Below are 21,978 nucleotides of genomic sequence, written 5' to 3' on the forward strand. Positions count from 1 at the left end.
TCCTGCTGCTATGGTTTCTTAAAAGTTCTCAGCTGTGTCTCAGCATTTTGCATGGAATTATTCAAGATGCCTTTTAACATTATGGTCATTGCCTTAAATAACGTGCTCTCAGTTTGCTGACTCAGTTTCATTACCTCTAGATGTTACTGTTATTTATCTTTTAAAGAATAGAGCACCATTATGTGATAGCAAAGGAGAGTGGGGAGACATCCTTCCAGGGTTTATGAAATGGATCCCCCAAACAAAGTTACCCCTGGATAAGAATACTCTCTGTATGTGTCCTTCCAATATCATATCTCATTATTATGTCAATCAGCAGGTCAAATGGCATTTATTAAGCACCCACTACGTACCATGCATTTGTACTAATTAGCCAAAGGACATAATCAGTTCAAATCAAAGGTACAAAAAAGATGATAATTTTATTTTTAAGATAACAAAACAATTGCCCCATAAACCTGAAGCGCACGCCACCCCCCAAGAAAGAAACACTCACAACAGTGAAAAAAGTAGTCATAAGTAGAGAACATGTGTGGATGGGGTGCAAACATAGTGTGGTCATTGAAAGAGTCTGGAGGGACAAGTCATTCTTTTGACCCAGCAGAGCCACAAATATCTTCTCCTGATGCCATCCTTTTGCTCCCACTGGGGGCTTATAATCTTTGACAGCTTATGATCAACTTATATTGTTTTACATAATCTTTTGAGATTGAGAGTAGCACTAAAGGTAGAAAGTATTTGAGAATTAGGTGATTCCTTAGCTTCCCTATGAGCCCAATAAATCTGTGTCTCTGTCTCTTTGACCTCCTCATCCTCCACCCATCTACTTACCTTATAACTCTCCTGCCTCATATGAATTCCTTGAAAAAGTCACGAAAATATTTTCCCAGTACCTCAGGGTACCTTTACTCTCTTAGCACACAGAAAATGGGGCTGTATGTGTGTTGTCGTGCATGCATGTGTATAGAGAATGACCTTCAGTTAAACATCCAAGCACTAGAACCACAAAGTCAATATTAGATTACATATAAACCTTCATGAAGCTACTATAATAATTGAGGAAAGAATACAAGGGGGATTTTTCAGTTGTATGTAACTTAGAAGAAAGGGGCGGAGAGGAAAGCTTGATTCTGCAATTGCAAAAAAACAGGGAAAAGGAATTTCTTAACAATATCTAGATATGTATTTTAATCACTTTGAGAATGTAGCATGAAATTAACTTAATCTTTGTAATTTCATATTATCTTGGGAATTGTATTTCATTTATTTAACTAAAATCTACACTTCTACAAGATTGCAAAGGTTTTATAGACATGCAGATGTGGTACTGAACTACAGCTTTCCTCAAGGGAAATTGCAGTGAAGACTGCTCACAAAAGATTTTTAAGCTATCCCTCCACTAAAGAGTTTCTTTCTGGCTTTTATCTTTTGAAACAAAATCAATTTTTTTTCTTTAGCTGCTGGAGCCCCATTTACAAATACACAGATTCATTCCCACTCCCTGTCCACAAAAATTCCCATCATTTTTTTTAAACTTCATGAATTTATTTGGAATTTATCTTCAAGCCAATGGCAGCAGTGGACTCTAACATAGTAGTACTGAGAGTTGAATTTGTTATGTGATGTAGTTTCTCTGACTCTAGTCTTGGCCAAAAGGAAAATATGCATTCCCGTGGAAATAAAATCCATAAATGCTCCACTGCCAGACAGTAAAACTGTTTGAATTTTCCTCATCTGATGGCATAAGACTGAACTGGATCAGATTTGTAATAGCTTCACAGTGGGTTCTCTCTCCCCCCTCGCAAACTTCTCATGTACCTCAGCACTACACTATCACCACCACTACCACCACTCCCAGCCCACTTTGATTTGACCAGACCCATTTCTTCACCATGGTCACAAATTGGAACTTGAATTGATTTATCTCCCTCTGGGACTTTTCAGATAGGTCATACAGGTGCCAGGGCTTTGATTCCTCCTTTTATTTTAGGCTCTGGGATTAGTTATTTTCTTCTGCTAACACTACTCGTTATCTCCCCCACTGTGTTTCACTTTCCATTGAAGCTCAGCTACTTAAAGCAAGATAAGACTTTTTTTCTTCGCTTTACTGTTTTTATCATCCCTCCAATATATCTATCTGTAATGTGAGCCCACCTGTGATTTACACCATGAGAACTAAAACTTAACTGTCCATGAAATTTATTGCATATTGTTTGATTCATTTACACTTAGCTATGCAGACCATGAGCTAAATTGTAAATTTATCTTCACATTGTTTTCCAAGTGAATCATTGCTCATAGTTCATATGCAAATATGAAATTGTTCCAACTACTGTGAGCTTTTTTTTTATTACTTCAAAAAATCTGGAGCTTGAAATTTTTTGAAAACTTCCTCCACCCTGTATAATAGTCCCATTTTTTTTTCATAGAGTAAATTTTCTCAATGTTTCCAGTTCAATCTAGAGTAAGGCTCACATTCAGAACCAAATGTTATTCAAGACTTGAACCTGGCATACCAGATGTCTTGGTGTACAAGCGAAGCCAGAATTCAGACAACCTGAATTTTCTATGTATTTTAATCCTTCAAAACAATGCCAATTTTGTCAATGTGGTGGTCACCCTCCAATGACATAAATCAATTTCTATACCTGCAAGAATTATTTTGATAAGAGCATTCATTGATTCCATGGTCATAGGATCAGGATTCTAATTCACTCCTGATACTTAAAACCAATGTAACCTGAGGCAAGTCACTTAACATCTATGAATGATAGTTTTGTTTTTCAATATTTAAAATTAAGAACTTAGACTAAACGACCTCTGAGATCCCTTCAAGCTCTAGATTTATGATTCTGTGTTGGATTTTATGAGCAGATATGACCAGATAAACTCATCCCTTGATAGTTAGCTTTGGGGGAATTTGGCTGCTCAGATCAAGGTTGATCCTTCAACAATACATAAACAATTGACTGTTGGATCTATCTTCAAAAACTTTTGAGCTTGGTAAGACTGGCATTACCTATGTTATAACTGGTATATCATCTAAATCCTCAAGTTCACCTCTGTGTTATCATAGAATATTGGAGTATGATCCTACTGAAAATGTTTTAAAAGCTAAACATCCCAGTTTTGATTTAAAAAAGAGATATTTTTCTTCCTTATGAAATAATAATAATGATAATAATAACAATAACAAATAAATTACATTTATATAGTGCCAGACACTGTGTTAACTTCTTTCAAAATGTTGCCTAAGCAGCTATTAAGAATAGAAAGAAAACACCACAATTTAAGTTCCTGGCCTTCCTGCTATGGATCAATTTATCACTACCTATTTTTGCCCCATTAGTTGCTGCTTGAGCTAGAGAGGTTATGTTACTTCATGAAGCACAGGTCCTGAGAGGCAAGGAGAGTCAGAATCATGGAACTTTAGAACTGGAAGGGTATGTAGAGATTAGCTAGTCCAAATTTCTCCTTCTGTAAGTAAAGAACCTGAGTCAGAAGGAAGTAAAGTTATTTGTTCACAGTCACCTGGTTAGTATTGTAAGTAACAACAACACCAACAATAAAATAGAAAGACAGATATAAGAATATACAGAGATAAGACATCTAAGTCTGTTCAGCGAAAAGAATGATGTGCTTACATTTGAAATGTGCACATATCTGCCTGTCAGTCTATAGCTATATCTAACTATATCTATACATAACTAGGATAGCTATTAGTATAGATAGCTGATAGACAGAAGACAGATCTCAGTCCATTATTGTTTTCACTAAACATGAGCTGAACAGGCTTAAATGTCTTATCACTAGTAGATAAATTGACCTGAATTTTGGAAAAATTATTACAATATAAAAGGTAATTTTATATATTAGATACATATTTCTAATTCCTAAAAACATTATTTAGTACTTTTTACATCATCAATATTGCTATCAGTGAAAGAAAGGATAGATCTATGGAAAATTACATCTGAAAGTGGACAGAGTACTCTAGTGTATGCAGGAAAGCTGAATTGTATAGATGATTCTGCCACTTAATAGGTGTGGCACTAGATAAGACATTATAACTCTCTAAGGTTCAGTCTGGTTATCTGCAAAATGGAGAAAATGTTATGTACATTACCAAACTGTTAAAATTATGATGAGGAAAATACTTTATAAATGCTAAAGTACTAAGTAAAAGTGAAATATTATTGTATCTTCTATGATTCTTAAGTTCCTGTGAGTTAAATGTGGGCATAGGTGACCAAATACAATTTTATCTTGTTTTATTGTTTATTATTCAATTCAATCATGGTGACACACTGAGATGTTGGGTCACATTCAAATGACTTCGGGCTATGTTTTCAAGGCTCTCTATAAGCCCTTTTATTTTTGGTAGAAATAAAGGTGTTACCTGAAGCACTCTGGTTGGGTTTAGGAGAAGGTCATAAGATTAGACAAAATGTCTTTTTCAATACAGGCAGCCAGAATACAAATGTTTGCTTCATTTTATTATGACTGCCAAATTTACCAGGTACCTGCTATAAGGGAATATCTGAATTAGCTATTAAAAATAGTTTCTTCATAGATGAGACAATTCTGTCACAGATGCTTTCCTAATATTTGTCTATCACTATATAGGAGACATAATGACAGAAGCAGAGACAGAGAGAGAGAGAGAGACAGAGAGAGAGAGAGAGTCTCATGAGAGGTGGAGCACAATGTACAAATAAATGTACAAAAAAGTATTATACAAGATAAATTGCAGGTAAACAACATACTGAATTGAAACTAAAGGAGATAAGGAAAAATATCTTGCAGAAAGAAAGATTGTAACAGAGACTTGAAGGAAGCCAGAAAAGTTAGGAGGCAAAGATGATGAAGGATAGAATTCCAGTCATGAGGAGCTGCAAGTGAAAAATACATGGAATTGGGAGTATGTCAGGGAAAGGAAGCGTAAGGTGTACAAAGACTGGAAATGTAGGAAGAGGCTGGCTTAGGGAGGACTTTAAAATCCAAACCAAAAATTTCAGATTTGAACATAGAGGCAATAAGAGATCACTAGAGTTGATTTGATTAGGGGGAGAGGGCAACATAGATAAACAGACAGACAGACAGACGAAGCATTTACTATGTTCCAGACACTATGCTAAGCACTGGAGATATAAGTAAAAGCAAGCAAGTCAGTCTTTGCAGCCACAGAGCTTACATTATCAACTGAGTAGTACAATACATGTAGAGAAGATGGAAAGGGGCACATGCATATTGTCATGTCTGAAGATGTCTAGAAAGGTCTATACACACCTGCAAATTAACAAAATAAGGCCATGACCAGCCTACGAATACTCTGGGTGGTTTGCAGGATGGAGTCTAATATTCCTCTGAGGCAGGGAGTAAAAATCAAATGAAAATGGCATGGTCAAAGATGACTAGCAAGAATTGGTTGCATATAGGCAAGAGCTAAAACATACAAAATATCCTGGGTCTGTCTTTATTTCTTTTCTATTAAAAATAAGGGCAAAAGTAACACATTCCTTCTTCCAGGATTTAGGAACTTAAATTATTTGCCTAGCAGTCATGTGGGATAGAAGGGGGAAGCTTGGTGAGAAGAACTAATTATTTCCTCTTGGCTGGTCGCAATGTTCCCAAGGTGTGATTTTCTTCCAAGACACCGTTCTTGGCTCAATCTTGTTTGGGAGAGGTTTCCCTAAACCTATCGGTAATAGAACAATAGGAAAATGAAAAGACAACAATCTTCCAGCAAATAACTATCTCTCATTCTTCTCCTTTCCACCCCCTTCCTCAGCCACCCTTAACAGCTTCAGGTTCTTTGCCTGGGAAAATCTTAATCCATATTTTCTATGCTTTGAGAGGTTACATATATATATATATATATATATATATATATATATATATATATATATATATATATATATATATATATATAAACACAAAATCTCTTCCTTTGATGTTGAGTACTTGACTTTTAGTTGTGGTGACTAAACAGAGTCTCTCTGGTAAATGTGTGTGTGTGTGTGTGTGTGTGTGTGTGTGTGTGTGTGTGTACATAGGCATATATTTCCTACTCCTCTTTCCTGCATGTCATTGCTCTCCTCATCCCCATGTTGCATTTCACCTCTAAGGGCACACACAATATTGTAACTGAAATGAATGACTATAGGATCCTGGAAATATCAGTTTCATATTTTAAATGCCAAATCAAAAGGCAAAACAAACTCTCTATTTTCCCGATTCAATTATTTATGCAAAGGAACAAAGTCAACCATATGTCTAATCCTAAATATCACATAATCAGAAAAAAAATGCTTTCTCTTTGATGTTGCTCAAAAAAGAAAACCTAGTGCCCATAAGCCTTGCCTTCTTAATTACTTTTGTCCAGGGTGAATAGTAACATTAGTTTGCACTCCCAAAAATTCAGTGACTGATCCAAAGCCAGATTGTGTGAAGACAGCCTAGAGCCAAAACTTGACTGAAAAGAGTGCTCCCAGAATATCATGCACATATGAATGATCTAGAATTGTCTATAATAACTTTGTACCTGATGGTATTATAGATTTTGTCTTTTATTTAAAAAAAACTATTTGATTTATTTTTCTGCAGTCCTGGTCTTTACATCACGAATGCTTGGAAGTTATTTACTTCATTAAATGACAATTTCTTCTTGTGTAGCATTAGATTCAGTTTTACCGGGTAAATTATCATGGTCCGTAAGCCCATATCCTTTGCCTTACAAGTCCACTCCTACAGGTTGGATGGTTTCAAAGTCATGTGGGACCCTGATCATGGATCTTCCATACTTGAACTCTTTCTTTCTGGCTGCTTGCAGTACTTTTTTCTTTGACTTGGAAGCTTTGAATTTTTGTTATGCTGTTACAGTGAGTGGATTCTAAAGTTTGCCATCTAGTTCAAGATACCTTCAAATACGATCTCTCGCTCTCTCTCTCTCTCTCCCCCCCCACCCCTTCCATTCACACATTTTAGTGATTCTTAGTTTTCTCCTCCACTGATTTTCCAGGTCAGTTGCTTTTGCTACAAGATACATTACGTTTTCTTCTATTTTTTTCAGCCATTTTCCTTAGTCGTACTATTTTTTTTAAATTTTATTAATTTATTTTGATTTATCAATGATCACTTCCATATGCTTTTGAGTTGAAAGTTTTTCTCCCTCTTCCTCCCCCCACACCTTCCCCAAGACAGTGCACAATCTGATATAGGCTTTACATTTACATTCCTATTACACATATATTCATATTAGTGAAGTTGTAAGTAAAAATTAAAACCAATAGGAGGAACCATCAGAAAGATGAAACAAAACTCAACAGAAGGTAAAAATAAGTGATAGCGATTCAACTTCCATAGTTCTTTCTTTGGATGTGGACAGCATTTTCCATCCCGAGGCCTCTGGAGATGTCTTAGATCCTTGTAATGCTGAGAAGGGTTCAGTTTAACAATATTAGTCATCGCATAACGTGGCTGTTATTGTGTACAAAGTCCTCTTGGTTCTGCTCACTTCACTCAGCATCAGACCATATAAGTCTTTCCAGGTTTTTCTGAAGTCAGCCTGTTCATCATTTCTTATAGCACAATAGTATTCCATTACATTCATATACCACAACTTGCTCAGCCATTCCCCAATTGATGGGCATCCTCTCAATTTCCAATTCTTTGCCACCACAAAAAGAGCTGCTATGAATATTTTTGTACATGTGGGTCCTTTTCCCATTTGTTTGATCTCTTTGGGATATAGCCCTAGAAGTGCTATTGCTGGATCAAAGGGTATGCACATTTTTGTAGCCCTTTGGGCATAGTTCCAAATTGTTCTCCAAAATGGTTGGATCATTTCACAACTCCACCAACAATGTATTAGTGTTCCAATTTTCCCACATCTTCTCCAACATTTATCATTTTCCTGTTTTGTCATGTTGGCCAATCTGATAGGTGTGATGTGGTACCTCAGAGTTGTTTTGATTTGCATTTCTCTAATCAATAAATTTAGAGCATTTTTTCATATGACTATAGATGGCTTTAATTTCTTCATCTGAGAACTGTCTGTTCATATCCTTTGACCATTTATCAATTGGGGAATGGCTTGTGTTCTTATAAATTTGTCTTAATTCTCTATATATTTTAGAAATGAGGCCTTTATCAGAGAGACTGGTTGTAAAAATTCTTTCCCAATTTTCTACCTTCCTTCTAATCTTAGTTGCATTGGCTTTGTTTGTGCAAAAACTTTTCAATTTAATGTAATCAAAATTATCCATTTTGCTTTTCATAATGTTCTCTATCTCCTGTTTGGTCATGAATTCTTCTGTTCTCCATAGATCTGATAGGTAAACTATTCCTTGTTCTCCCAGTTTACTTATGGTATCAGCCTTTATATCTAAGTCATGAACCCATTTTGACTTTATTTTGGTATATGGTGTGAGATTTGGGTCTATGCCTAGTTTCTGCCATACTCTTTTCCAGTTTTCCCAGCAGTTTTTTTCAAAGAGTGGGTTCTTATCCCAGAAGCTGGGGTCTTTGGGTTTATCAAATAATAGATTACTATAGTCATTGACTACTGTGTCTTGCATATTTAACCTATTCCACTGATCCACCTCCCTATTTCTTAGCCAGTACCAAGCAGTTTTGATGATTGCTGCTTTATAATACAATTTAAGATCTGGAATTGCTAGGCCACCTTCCCTGCATTTCTTTTCATTAGTTCCTTTGATATTCTGGACCTTTTGTTTTTCCAAATGAATTTTACTTTTTCTAACTCTATAAAATAATTTTTTGGTAGTTTGATTGGTATGGCACTGAATAAGTAAATTAGCTTAGGTAGGATTGTCATTTTTATTATATTAGCTGGCCTACCCATGAGCAACTGATGTTTTTCCAATTATTTAGATCTGATTTTATTTGTGTGAAAAGTGTTTTGTAATTGTGTTCACAGAATTCCTGGGTTTGTTTCAGGAGGTAGACTCCTAAATATTTTATAATGTCTACAGTAAGTTTAAATGGGATTTCTCTTTCTATCTCTTGCTGTTGGGCTTTGTTGGTAATATATAGAAATGCTGATGATTTATGTGGGTTTATTTTATAGCCTGCAACTTTGCTAAAGTTGTTTATTATTTCAAGTAGTTTTTTACTTGATTCTCTAGGATTCTCTAAGTATATCATCATGTCATCTGCAAAGAGTGATAGCTTTGTTTCTTCTTTGCCTATTCTAATGCCTTCAATTTTTTTTCTTCTCTTATTGCTAAAGCTAAATTTCCAGTACAATATTGAATAACAGTGGTGATAATGGACATCCTTGTTTCACCCCGATCTTATTGGAAATGTTTCTAGCCTGTCCCCATTACATATAATGCTTGCTGAAGGTTTTAGATATATGCTATTTATTATTTTAAGGAAGACTCCATTTATACCTATGCTTTCTAGTGTTTTTAATAGGAATAGGTGTTGTATTTTATCAAAAGCTTTTTCTGCATCTATTGAGATGATCATGTGGTTTCTGTTGGTTTTGGTGTTGATATGCTCAATGATGCTGATAGTTTTCCTAATATTGAACCAACCCTGCATTCCTGGTATAAATCCTACCTGGTCATAGTGTATTATTCTTGTGATAAGTTGGTGCAATCTATTTGCTAGTTTTTTGTTCATTAGAGAAATTGGTCTATAATTTTCTTTCTCTATTTTGACTCTTCCTGGTTTAGGTATCAACACCATATTTGTATCATAAAAAGAATTTGGTAAGACTCCTTCTTCACCTATTTTCCCAAATAGTCTATATAGTATTGGAATTAATTGTTCTTTAAATGTTTGATAGAATTCGCATGTAAATCCATCTGGCCCTGGAGATTTTTTCCTAGGGAGTTCATCAATGGCTTGTTCAATTTCTTTTTCTGAGATGGGGTTATTTAAGTATTTTACTTCCTCTTCTGGTTAATCTGGGCAATTTATATTTTTGTAAATATGTATCCATTTCACTAAGATTGTCAAATTTGTTGGCATATAGTTGGGCAAAATAATTCCTAATTATTGTTTAATTTCCTCTTCCTTGGTGGTAGCTTCGTCCTTTTCATTCTTGATACTAGTAATTTGGTTTTCTTCTTTCTTTTTTTAATTAAATTAACCAAAGGTTTATCTATTTTATTGTTTTTTTTCATAAAACCAGCTCTTAGTTTTATTTGTTAGTTCAATAGTTGTCTTAATTTCAATTTTATTAATTTTTCCTTTGGTTTTCAATAGTTCTAATTTAATGTTTAATTGAGGATTTTTAAGTTGTTCTTTTTCTAGTTTTTTTTTTAGTTGAATGCCCAATTCATTAATCTCCTCTTTTTTTATTTTGTTTATTTAAGCATTTAGAGATATAAAACTTCCCCTAAGAACTGCTTTCATTGCATCCTATAAGTTTTGGTATGTTGTCTCATTATTGTCATTCTCTTGAATGAAATTATTGATTATTTCTATGATTTGTTGTTTGACCCAATCATTTTGTTTTACTATTTCTTATTGCCTCCTGAAGTAATTGGCTTCCATTTAGTCCATTCTGTTTTTCAGGGAGTTTGTTGCTTGGGCAAAATTTTACATCTCTTGTGCCAAGCTGTTAATTTCCTTTCTAATTCTTTCTTCTGTAGCTCTTATTCCTTTTCCATTTTTTCCCTCAAATACCCTCATTCCATTTATTTTAAAAATATTTTAACTTAAAAAAAACCTTCTTGCTCCATTTTCCTCCCAGTAATTCTAGTTGAGATTGTGCCCAAGTTGTGTTTTTCACTAGGGCAATGCTTATAAATGTTTTGGAATTATTCTTTTTTATAATTGTGTCTTGAGAATATCTGCTCCCATAATAGCTCATTTTAGTTGGGTTCTTTGTCCATTCTTCCCAAATACTTCCTGACTTTGGGTTTAATATTAGGTCTGGGCTCTGCCACACTTGTGGTAGGAAGGTCTGAGGCAGTTCTGTTCATGATTTAATACATCCTTAACAAATGTTTATTGATTGATAAATTGCTTCAAAGTGTTTCTGCCAAATTGCTTTCCATTTTTCCCCTCAATTTTTGTCAAATGTTGAGTTCTTGTCCCAAAATTTGGATCTTTGAGTTTGTCAAGCAATAAATTACTATGATCATTTAATACTGTATATTATGTACCTAATCTATTCCACTAATTTAGCACTCTATTTCTTAGCAAGTACAATATTGTTTCGATGAATACTATTTTGTATTGTGCTTTGAAATATGGAACTGTTAGGCCACCATCTTCAACTGTTTTTCCACTAATTCCCTTGATATTCTTGGCCTTTTATTCTTCTAGATGAATGTTATTGTTTTTTCTGGCTTTATAAAAAATTTTTTTGGTAGTTTCATTGGCATGACACTGCATAAGTAAATTAATTTAGGTAAAATTGTTATTTACTTACATGAAACATATTTAAAACAAAGAGAGACAAAGATCAAAAATAACTGCAGTCCATATAAGATACTTGCAGACTACCTTCTAAAAGGAACTATATGAACACAATTTACAATGTAATTTTTAAACAAATAACAGATCTAAACAATTGGAAACATTTATTAATTGCTCATGGGTAGGTTGAGCCAGTACAATAATAACAACACCCATGAAACAAAAGCAATAACAGAAATTCTAATTCATTCTGCTATTACTTTTGTTTTATGGGTGTTCATCCCATTTACATTCACACTTGTGATTTCTAACAGTATATTTCCATCCATCTTATTTTTCCCTGTTTATTCTTCTGTTTATCTCTTTTCACCCTGACATTCCTCAAAAGTCAGTTTTGCTTCTCACAACTGCCTCCCTTAAGCTTCATTCCTTTCTATCACCCCCCAACCTTTTATTCTTTTCCCCTCCTACTTTCCTGTTGGTTAAGATATATTTTATACTCAGCTGAGTATGTATGTGATTCCTTTTTTCACTTTTTTTGTTCTTTTTTCCTTTTATTTATTTTTAGTTTTCAGCATTCACTTCCACAAGATTTTGAGTTCCAAATTTTCTTCCCAGCTCATCATTCCCCACACCCCAAGACAGTGGGCATTACCCTAATCTACCCTCCTTTCTATCTCTCCCCACCCCTTCTATTATCTCCTTCCTCTTCTATTTTCCTGTAGGGCAGGATAGATTTCTATACCCCATTTCCTGTATATCTTATTTCCCACTTGCATGTGAAAAAAATTTTTAACATTCATTTTCAAAACTTTGGGTTCCAAATTTTCTTTCTTCCTCCCTCCCTACCCACCCTCATTGAGAAGACAAGCAACTAGATACAGGTTATACATGTGTAGTCATGCAAAACACTTTCATAGTAGTCATGTTGTAGAAAACTAACTATATTTCCCTTCATCTTATCCTGCCCCATTTATTCTACACTCTCTTTTGACCCTGCCCCTCCTCAGAGGGGCTTCTGATTCCCCCCCAATCTGCCCTCCCCTCTATCAAGCCCCTACTCTCTTGTTCCATCCCCCTCCCTATTTTCTTGTAGGGTAAGGTAGATTTCCATACCCAATTGAGTGTGTGTGTTATTCCTTCCTTAAGCTAAGTCAGATGAGAGTAAGATTCAATCATTCCCTCTCACCTTTCTCCATTTCCTCTCCACTGTAAAAGCCATTTCTTGTCTGTTTTATGTGAGATAATTCTACCCTATACTACCTCTCCATTTCTTCTTCTCCCAGTATAATCCTCTATCACCCCTTGATTTTATTCTTCAGAGTTCACCCCTTAATCTTCAACTCACCCTGTGCCCTCTATCTGTCTGTCTATCTATCTATCTATCTATCTATCTATCTATCTATCTATCTATCTAATTTTTTCCCTCCAACTACCCCTAATACTGACAAAGGTTTCATGAGTTACAAATATCATCTTTCTATGTAGGAATCTAAACAGTTCAATCTTAATAAGTCCCTTATAATTTCTCTTTCCTGTTTACCTTTTCATGCTTATCTTGAGTCTTGTATTTGAAAGTCAGACTTTTTTTTTCAGCTCTGGTCTTCTCGTAAAGAATGCTCAAAAATCCTCCATTCCATTGAATTTCCATTTCCCCCCCTGAAGGATTATACTCAGTTTTGCTAGGTAGGTGACTCTCGATTGTAGTCTTATCTTTTATGACCTCTGGAATATTATATTCCAAGGCCTCTGCTCTCTCAATGTAGAAGCTGCTAAATCTTGTGGTATCTTGATTATATTTCCACAATACTTGAATTGTTTCTTTCTGGCTGCTTACAATGTTTTCTCCTTGACTTGAGAACTCTGAAATTTGGCTACAATATTCCTAGAAGTTTTCTTTTGGGGATATCCTCAGTAGATGGTTGGTGGATTCTTTCAATTTCTATTTTACCCTCTGGTTCTAGAATAACCCTCTGGTTCAGGCAGTTTTCCTGCCTGAAATATCATGAAAGATGATGACTAGTCTCTTTTCTTTTTTATCACGGCTTTCAGGTAGCCCAATAATTTTTAAATTGTCTCTCCTGGATTTATTTTGCAGGTCAGTTGTTTTTTGAATGAGACATTTCACATTGTTTTCTATTTTTTCATTCTTTTGGTTTTGTTTTACAATGTCTTGATTTCACATAAAGAAACTTGCTTCCAATTGCTCCATTCTAATTTCTAAGAAAGTGTTTTCTTCAGGGAGCTTTTGGACTTCTGTTTCCATCTGGCCAGTTATGCTTTTGAAAGCATTCTTCTCCTTATTGGCTTTTTTGGACTTCTTTTGCTATTTGGGTTAGGCTATTTTTTAAGGTGTTATTTTCTTGAGTATTTTTTTGAGTCTCCTTTAGCAAGCTGTTGACTTGTTTTTCATGATTTTCTTGTGTCACTCATTTCTCTTCCCAGTTTGTCCTCGTCCTCTCTTACTTTCTTTTCAAAATCCTCTTTTAGCTCTTCCATGGCCTAGGACTGATTAATATTTTTCTTGGAAGCTTTAGATGTAGGATCTTTGACTTTGGTGTCTTCTTCCGGTTGTATATTTTGACCTTCTTTTTCACCGAAGAAAGATTCTATGGCTTGACTTTTTTTCACAGCTCACTCATGTTCCTAGCCAATTACTTGAGATTTAAACTCTTTGTTAAGGTAGGGGTCTGCTTCCAGTGTGGAGAATGTACTGTCCCAAGCTTCAGAGTTTTGTGCAGCTATTTTCAGAGATACTTCTGGGACCTGTAAATTTTCAGTTCTTTCAAGGTGGTATGATCAAGGGTGGGGTGTTTACCCATTTCCTGGCCTGTGCTCTGGTCTATGAGTGACCATAAGCACTCTTTTCTGCCTTGGAACTGTGAGGAGGATTCTCTCTGCAAGCTCCACCACACCAGTGCTCCTCCTTGCCCCAGGACCACCACCCAGAACTGTGACCCAGATCCAAGTATGGGCAAAACAATAGAATCTTGCCTCAGCACCAGCAAAGTGATCCCTGAAAATAATCCCCCTCTGATCAACCACTCGATTACACCTCAGTCTGTGGGCCAGGAGCTTTGGAAGCTGCCACCACACAGGGGCTGTGCTGGGGCAGAGTTTCTCTCTCACTGCAGTAGTGAACCTTTCTTATTGACCTTCTAAATTGTCTTTGGCATTTGTGAGTTGGGAAGTCTGGAAATTGCCACAGCTGCCTGTGATTCAGTCCTCTGAGGCCTGCTCCAGGTTGGCTGATGCCTAGTCTTTGCCTGCGCACCCTCACTGAACTGTGTTTTTCTTATAGCCTGGTGCAATAGACCTTTCCAATCAACCATCCAGTTTGTCTTGGGCTGGACATTTGTTTTATTCTGTCTTTGTGGGTTCTGCTGCTCTAGAATTTGTTAGAGCCATTTTTTACAGGTATTTGGAGGGCTTTGTGGGAGAGCTCAAGCAAGACACTGCTTTCACTCTGCCATCTTGGCTCTGCCCCTCTTCCTACTTTTCTGTGACTCTTCTTTGAATCTATTCCTATGAAAATGAGGTTCAAGTGTTGCAGGCCCCTCCCCTTCTTATTTTGCCCACCAGTAAGAAAGTTCCTTAGGTCAGAATATTTTTATGTGAGATAATTTTCCCTTTTCTTCCTCTCCTTTCTCCTAGTGCATCCCTCTTTCTCATCCATTAAATATTTTTATAAGATCATCCCAACATAATTCACTCACACCATTGCCCTAACAAAGATAAAGTTCTTAGAAGTTACACATATCATTTTCCCATGTAGGAATGTAAAAAAAGTTTTACAATATTAAGTCTTTGTGATTTCTCATTCATGTTCATTTTTTTTATACTTCTTTTGAATCTTGTGTTGGAATGTCAAATTTTCTATTTAACTCTGGTCTTTTCATCAGGAATGCTTCAAAGTACTCTATTTCATTAAATATCCATTTTTTCCCTGAAGCATAATTCTTAGTTTTTCTGGGTAGGTTATTCCTGGTTGCAATTTTAGCTCATTTGCATATCAGAATATCATATTGTAAACTTTTCACTCCTTTCATGTGAAAGCTACTGAATCTTTTGTAATCTGGACTCTGGCTTTATGGTATGTGATTGTTTTTTTTTTTTCTGGCTGTTTGCAATATTTTCTCCTTTATCTTTCAGCTCTGGGAATTGGCAATGGAAATTTTCATTCTGGGATCTTTCAGTAGATTATCAATTAATTCTTTTCATTTCAATTTTATCCTCTGGTTCTAGTATATCAGGGCAGTTTTTCTTGGTAATTTCTTGAAATACAATGTCTAGGCTCTTTTTTTTTTAAATCACAACTTTCAGGTAGTACAATAATTCTTAAATTGTCTTCCCTTGATCTTTGTTCTATGTCTGTTGTTTTTTTCCAATGAACTATTTCACATTTTCTTCTATTTTTTCATTCTTTTGATTTTGTTTTATTGTTTCTTGACATCTCCTAGAGTCATTAGCTTCCACTTGCTCAATTCCAATTTTGAAGGTGTTATTTTCTTCAGTGAGTTTTGTACCTCTTTTTTTTTATTTGGCTAATCTTGCTCTTAAAGGGGTTCTTCTCTTCAGTGGATTTTTTGTGCCTTTTTTTTTTGCCATTTATGCTATTCTGTTTTTTAAGTTATTTTCTTCACTATTTTGAACTTCTTTTACTGAGTTGTTAAATCTCTTTTCACAAATTTCTTACATCACTCTCATTTCTTTTCCCAATTTTCCCTCTACCTATCATTTGATTTTTAAATTCCTTTTGGAGCTCTTTCAGGAATTCTTCTGTCCAATCCGTATTTGCTTTTGAGGCTTTGCTTCTAGCTCTTTTGTCATCAATGTCTTCTGAGTTTGTGTCTGGGTCTTTCCTGTCAACATAGTAACTTTTTATAGTTAAGTTCTTTCTTTCATTGTTGCTGTTTTTCTTTTTCATTTTTCTAGCCTATTTGTTGACTTTTAACTTTATGTTAAAATATAGCTCTGCTCTGATGGTGAAAGAGTCACTCTCTCAAACTTCAGGTTTCCATGCTGCTGCTTTTAGAACTAGTTCTGGAGGTCTGTAAGGTTTTTATGCTTCCAAGGTGGTATGATTTAAGGTAGAGAACAGAGTATAGGTCTTTACCCAGGAAAAGACCTTGCTCCCCTACTGCCTTAAGTGCTAATCCTCTTTTCTGCATAATAACTGAGACTAGGGACCCTTCTCCCTTATGAATGACCACCATCATTTTTTTCAATCCTGGAATCAGAGCCCTTCCTTTCCTGAAGCTGCAAGCTCTAGTGTTCCTTTCTGGCTTGAAGATGAGACTAGGGCTCTTGCTCCTTTGTGAATGAGCAGAAGTGCTCCTCTTTTCCTTGAAACTGTTACCTGGGACTGTGTATAGGAAATTCAACAGGATTCTATACCCCATGCTAGGAAAGAATACCCTGTAATCTCTTTATGGCCATTTTTCTTATGCCTTTACCATCTCTGGGCTGAGAACGCCCAAATTTGCCATTGCTGCTGTTTCATCAGCCTCTGAGGCCTGCCCCTGGTGTCTATGCTTTGTTTTAAGTCAGTGGCCACCCCAGTGTCACAGACCTCTACTGCCAACCTCCTAAGTTGTCTTGGCCTGGAAAAATGTCTCACTCTAACCTTTTGCTGGATCTGTCATGCCAGAATTTGATTAGAAGTTTTATTTTAGCATTGTTTGGAGGGAAATGTTGGAAAAGTTCATCTGAATTGCTACCTACACACCACCATCTTAGCTCTGCCTTCCAAAACAAACTCTCAATAGACAATGGTTGGTGATACAATTTTGATTCAAGAATCAGGGTAACTTAATGGGTAGAGAAATTGGAGTGTCACTGGTTTTGTTCTTAGCAACAGGGATAGCTGCCAGCATTCTGAATCTGCTTCTCCATGTTTCTTCTGATTCAGCAACAATTTTTTCCTTAAATGATCCTAATATTGGCAATTTGATGTCCTTTAGGCCAGAAATGGTTTCTGCCTTTTGTCTTTGTTTGTATCCCAGTGCTTAATACAGTGTCTTTCACATAGCAAGCATCTAATAAATGCAAATTGACTGCTGGTTGTCTTATTGATCTCAGTTGCATTTAGTATCTACCTTCCTCCCTTTTCTATATAGATCTGGATTTTAATTGGTATAAGGAACTCAGAGAGGTTAACCAACTTCACCAGGGTAACACAGATCATATGTATCAGTGCAGCACTTTTCCTACTAAACCACCATGGCTGAATTAAATAATCTATCTAGTTTATTTACTGTCATCTCATTGATTTTAGGACCAAACTCTAGTCTTTGAATCTCACTATTTTCTCAACTTACTCATGCTTATTTCTCTACTCACAAATGTACTATGCAGCAATAGAATTTACTTGAATAGTTAAGCAGAGATGTCAAATGCAGAATTCAGTCCACATAACTCTCTATTACAGCAAAACCAGATTAAAATATACTTCAGAAATATTTAACAAAATAAATAAAAATGTAATAAAACATAGCTATTATCCATATGTGATTTTCTTTTTTTTTCTTTTTTAGGCAATTGAGGTTAAGTGACTTGCCCAGGGTCACACAGCTAGTAAATATGAAGGGTTTTTTTTGGTCTGAGGCCAGATTTGAACTCAGGTCCTCCTGAATTCAGGGCTAGTGCTCTATCCACTGCATCACCTAGCCGCCCCATCATATGTGATTTTCTAAATTGATATATGGTATACAGGGATTTTTTTGTACAATTTAGTCACCCTTCCTCCTTTCCCCCTCTCAATTTCTATTTGAGTTTGAAATCATTGATTTGAGGCAGTATACAATGTTAAAAGGGCAAAGGACCTACTCTCATGGACTTTGCAATTTATCAGCAGGGTTAAATGTGTGTGTGTGTGTGTGTGTATTCATATATATATATACACATATATATATATATATGCATATATATATGCATATATATATGTATGTATGTATATATATATATACACACATGTATATATATATATGTATGTATATATATGGATATGTATATATGTGTATGTATTTATGTATGTACATATGTATGTATGAAAATGATGACAAGGAATCCAACAAAACACTTTGACCTGAAATTCTACAAGGAATATCAGAACAAGAAACTGTCCTTGATTAAATATGTAAATCTTTATGTTTTTTTATGAGTTGATTTTGTTCCCTATGAGGACACAATGATCTTTTTTATGTATATCTTTCCATATTCTGCATAAAAATCACTTGTATTTGTTTAAAAATTCTGTTCTTTTGAGCATCACATGTTTATCGTTCTGGTATTCCTTGTAGAATTTCAGGTCAAAGTGTTTTGTCTTTTCTTTCTAATTTTATTGATTGGGAAAATTGAGAATACTCAATCAACAGAAATGTTTAAAAATCCAAAGGAAAAAAGAAAGATTATTTATTGCATAAGAAATGTTGGATTCCTTGTCGTTATTTTCTTTGTATGTATATGTGTGTATGTATACACACACACACACACACACACACACAAATACATACATACATACATACACATATAATTTAACAAATTTGTGACAAATCTTATTTGCTACCTTCTACATTTTTGTTTTCTTTATAAAATATATATTTTATTATATTCTTCTTTTGGCCTATCTTTCATTACACAGGAATATACTACCACCTACCCTCCTTTGTAACAAATATGTGTAGTCAAGCAAAACAAATTAACTATTTGACCATTACAGGCACATAATAAGATGGTCCACTGGATAAAGTGCCAGACTTGGAGTCAGGAAGGCTTAGCTCTCCTCAGACACTTACTAGCTATGTGATCCTGGGCAAGTCACTTAACCCTGTTTCTCTCAGAACATTCATCTGAAAAATAAGGTGGAGGAGGAAATGGTAAACCACTTCACTATCTTGGCCAAGAAGACCCCAAATGGGGTCACAAAGAGGTGGACACAACTGAAATGACTGAACAGCAAAACCATGTCTTACCAAAAGTTCAGTTTAGGAATTCATGCAATGTGCTAGAAATATTCTCTAAGCCCTGGGAATCTTTCTTTTTGTATTACTTTATGCTTCCCCTCCTGGAAGCACCAGTGGATCTTTGTTATTGTTATCTGGAATGTAGTAAGCTACTTGTACCCAAGATGCTCCAGGTTCTCTATTTTGGGGATTTCTCCCATATCATGTCACTATTTTATCCTCCTCCAAAGGAGATAAGATGCTTCAATTCAATGCATAATCTGGCACAGGGTAAGAAGTGTTGAGATCAATAACAACCTGTGAAAAAATAAACAAGGATTAGAGGAAACATGCCATTTCTATTCCCTTTTTTTTTAGGCAATTTGGGTTAAATGATTTGCCCAGGGTCACACAGCTAGTAAGTGTCAAGTGTTTAGTCTGAGGTCAGATTTGAACTTAGGTCCTCCTGACTTCAGGGCCAGTGCTCTATCCACTGCACCACTTAGCTGCCCCTGAAACATGCCATTTCTAGCAGCCATTATTAATACCTCAGCATGCAAAGGCAAGGTAATTTCCTTTCAGTCCCACTTTCCAGAAGATCTGAATAGCTTTTGAGACAACAAGGGATCCAAAAAAGTGCTAATAATAACCACTATCAATACATATCATTTTATTAAGAAGCTCTTAGTCTCTGTTTTCAGATACTATAGCATTACCTAAAATCCCATCATATTCAATTGAAGCTTCTCAGTGTAATAATTATTTTCTGAGAAGCTTCTAGAAACTTCAGAAATTCATTATAGGTAGGAAAACTATAAATACCTACTGTGTAATAACCCTGAGTGATGGTGATTCCACTTACTCTGGCAGAAGGAGAAATCTCATTGCATTAGGCAGGCAAAGTTGACCTAACCAATGTTTAATAAGCAAAAGAACAAACAAAACAAAACACTCTTTTATTCTTTGAATACAATTTGTTTTATTATAAAATCTGGGAGAATCTTCTGAGCTTTTTTTCAAATTGTCATAATCATGCCTCTTGTTGGACTTTGATGAAGAAAAGTCATTGAATTTGACAAAATCTTCTCTTGGTGACATTGTTAAGTGATAAATATCTACCCTAATTGCTCTTAGAAATGATCAGCTGTCTTCCAAAGAAGCCTTTTCATAGAAAGAAATGACACCTTAGCTCTAAGTGAGTGTTATTGGTTCTGAAACTAATCACACACCCCTGAAAAATTAAATATGACAAACTTATAGTCATACTCCAGCCATTTCCATGATAAAGTAAAAAAGTATTTTTAACTAGCTTAACTTCCACTATTCAGCAAGATCACTAAAATAAATGTGGCTCCAGAATTACAATTTCCATGAAGTCAGCACTTGAATTACTGCATCAGTCCTCAAGGGTACAAGTTCTCAACAGTGATGAATATACAATGACTTGTTGGTCTTTGAATACAGCTTTTCAAAACTTTGATTACATGAAACCAATACCCCTTTTACACCAAAGAATGTAAAAGCTGCCTTGGGTATCTGTGTTGACGGTTAATGCTAAAATATCTAATGAAGATTAGTTGGTGTCCAAATAAAACAACTAGACTCCAGCTCCATAGCAACCACCCAACATATCACTGTAAGAAATGACTTGATTATAAAAGGAACTTATTATATTGCAAAATGCTTTGGATGCCATTGGTCTCAGCTTAATGAGTTACTTGAAGATAGCATTTAATATAGGGATTGAGCTGCATTATTTTGAATTTGTCACAAAATAGACACTACTGTCTCCCCCAAAATGTAGATTTTGATTCAGGGACTACCACATATACACAGCTTAGACATTTCCATTTTAGAATGTAAGTGTGGGGTCCAAAATATATTAAAGATTATCCAAATTAGATGATGGTTCTCAATGATATGAAAATATGTACCCATAAATCCTTAAATGGAGATACAGATTCCGGGTGGAAGGACACAAATAGAAGAATTGATAGAGAGCTAAAGAGTGAGTTTAGTTTAAACTATAGAAGCAGAAAAATTGGGGGAGGTGCAGGCATAGAGCAAGATAATATTAAAACCACACAGGATGCAATACTCTAGCTTAGGGGAAATGGGGAACAAACTACATACAATGGCCAGGAAAATAATTTTAAGTGAGAAGAGACAGAGAAAGAAAAAAAGAAAGGAAAACATCAGATGGGGAGTATAGTCAAGTCAGACAGTGCTTTCCATATAGTATCTCCTCACAAAGTAATGATATAGGTATACATGAATTGTTATCCCTTTGCTGAAGATGAGGGAAATGAGGCTCAGAGAAGTTTTCCGACTTGCCTGAATTTGCTCAAGTATATCAGTGGAAGGATTTAAGTATACTTCTAGCATTTTTCCCACAGAGACATGCTCAATCTATTGCATGAACAGCAATAAAAAAGTGGTACATTTTTTAAATTCAATGAACTAATAATAAAATTTTACTGAACCATATCTAATGATATACATAATTGTTATTGTTCTACATGGTAACTGAAAATAAATGGTAAGCATTTTGAAAAACAGATCATAATTAACATAAATTTCTTAGAAAAACAAAATTTTAGTTTTACGTGCCCAATTTCATTGTCCATAGCCCCTT

The sequence above is a fragment of the Phascolarctos cinereus genome, unplaced genomic scaffold, assembly GCF_003287225.1.
Source record: "Phascolarctos cinereus isolate Bilbo 61053 unplaced genomic scaffold, phaCin_HiC Scaffold_4;HRSCAF=312, whole genome shotgun sequence".
In the NCBI taxonomy this organism is placed as follows: domain Eukaryota; kingdom Metazoa; phylum Chordata; class Mammalia; order Diprotodontia; family Phascolarctidae; genus Phascolarctos; species Phascolarctos cinereus.